Source organism: Elephantulus edwardii, unplaced genomic scaffold (assembly GCF_000299155.1).
Source record: "Elephantulus edwardii isolate Elephantulus edwardi_28Jun2011 unplaced genomic scaffold, EleEdw1.0 scaffold00031, whole genome shotgun sequence".
NCBI classification, from domain to species: Eukaryota; Metazoa; Chordata; class Mammalia; order Macroscelidea; family Macroscelididae; genus Elephantulus; species Elephantulus edwardii.
The window spans coordinates 10,593,449-10,595,744 of record NW_006399781.1 but is presented as its reverse complement, the minus strand read 5'-3'; the positions used below and the strand labels follow the sequence as shown (position 1 = coordinate 10,595,744).

The following is a 2,296-nucleotide window of genomic DNA, read 5'->3' as shown; positions in this document are numbered from 1 at the left end:
CCAATGGAATGGAGCTTGATGGCCGTAGGATTAGAGTTGATTTCTCCATAACAAAACGACCACATACCCCAACACCTGGAATTTATATGGGGAGACCTACTTAGTAAGTTTATTTGATCCCTTGATTTGCTAACCCCAAGGAATACATGTACACAAGAGGGAAATCATTTTAAGTTGTCCTGATCAATAGTTAAAAGAATATATTTCTAAATTTAGCCTCAAATTCTATAACTGATGATACTTTTATATAATGATAGTAATCATGAATATAAAGGGCACTTCACTGAAGTTTTTTTATAAGTGGAAAATACAGAACTAGTGAATTGTCATTCTTTGAAAGGAAATGAGCTCTAAATCTGTAATACAAATTAATACTCATTTGCCCTTTAACTGAACTCGGAAATGACTTGGCCTGCAAATGTCTTCTAAAGCATGAAATTTTACTGTTTATGATGACACACAAGTCATTTTTTGAGCAACATAATAAAATACATTTTCTTTCTAGTGGCAGCTCACGTCGCAGAGATTACTATGACAGAGGATATGATAGGGGCTATGATGACCGGGACTACTACAGCAGATCATACAGGTATTTGGATTTCGATTTGATAGAAAGTGCAATTGTAACTTTAGTGCAAGAAGATTTTTTTTAAAACATGTCCATCAAATTAATGGAATAATTTGTCAAATGTATATACTCATGATAGCTTAAATTCTTTGTTTCTGTTGTACTGTTTGAATTTTGTTTTGAAAGTCTATGCTTATTTTTCTACCTTTACAGAGGAGGAGGTGGAGGAGGAGGAGGATGGAGAGCTGCTCAAGACAGGGATCAGATTTACAGGTAGGCCAGGGGAAGGGATTTCTAATGTAGGTAAAAGGCTCATTTAAAACTGGTATTGTATCTTTAATGGAATGTAGTTGCATTACTAGTGAAACATTCTGCATTTAATCTTGATTATTGATTCTAATTCAAGTATAGTCAAAATCTGGGTTTTTAACGTTGTGTGCAGCAAAAAAACAAAAAAAACCAAAAAACCCTGCCTGATCCTTTAACATCCTCACAATCCCATTTTTGCAACCACAGTATAAATCTGTTTTAGACCCTCCACCATCCTATTAGTAAGTTTACCCTCCTCACTTGTAAGGAACATCTGCTTCAAAGGTGGAGCGTGAGGTTTGATAATATATTTCATTGTGAGTGCCATAATAGACATAGAAACCCTATAATTAGTGCAGTAGAAAGGAAATAAGTATGGGGGGGAGTGTGTGTGTATGGTCTAAAGCTAAGTTAAATTGTGATTAATGGAAACTTTGCAGAAGACGATCACCTTCTCCCTACTACAGTCGTGGAGGATACAGATCCCGTTCCAGATCTCGATCATACTCTCCACGTAAGTTGGGGATTTGTTTTGGTTTTTTTAAGACTTGTTTTGACTTAAAACTACACTGCCACCCTGGTTGGCACAGAGTATATTCTAATGAATTGAATAGCTGGTTTTGCAGACATTAATTTTTTAAAACCAACTTTGGTTCACTCAACCTTAAAATTAGCATTTGGGGTGGGGGTAAGACTGAGAAAAACTGGATGAAATATGTTTACGGCATTAAAGTCTATTGGGGAGAGAATAGTCTAAATTCATCATTCCAATCTCATGGTTCATGAAATATTTTACCACTTATACTATTATATTTTTATGGCTGCTGTTCTGGGGTTTTGGTTTTTTTATGGTGGTCTCTTACAGAAGGAAATATGGGGACATTAATAGGATAGGGTGCAGTTTCAACATTAAATTATTTCCTCAACAATAAATCCATTTACTGTTTTTCTCTCCCCTGCCCCCTTTAGGCCGCTATTAAAGCATGAAGTTGAAGACCGAGACATTTCCTAGAGTTTGGGATGTTGATTGTGGACAATATTTTTTTATTGTCTCCTGTTTAAAAAGTGAACAGTGCCTAGTGAAGTTAGGTGACTTTTACACCTTTTATGATGACTACTTTTGGTGGAGTTGAAATGCTGTTTTCATTCTGCATTTGTGTAGTTTGGTGCTTTGTTCAAAGTTAAGTGTTTTCAGAAAAGTATGTTTTGCATGTATTTTTTTACAGTCTAAATTTTGACTGCTAAGGAGTTTCTATTGTACAAAACTTCATTTAAAAGGTTTTTCTACTGAATCCAGGGTATTCTGAAGATCAAAGCCTGTGTGTAAAATGTTACCAAATGGCAAAAAAGTAACAATAAACAGTTTTGATTTTTACTTTTCTTTTTAAGTAAGGATGCTTAGCCAGAACTGTTCAGATA

General features: G+C 35.0%; 1 pseudogene; it reads left to right on the top strand.

Moving 5' to 3' along the window:
* LOC102846477 overlaps window positions 1-1,864 on the top strand; it is a 12,627-nt pseudogene extending 10,763 nt beyond the window's left edge.
* Window positions 1,865-2,296: the final 432 nt, after the last annotated feature.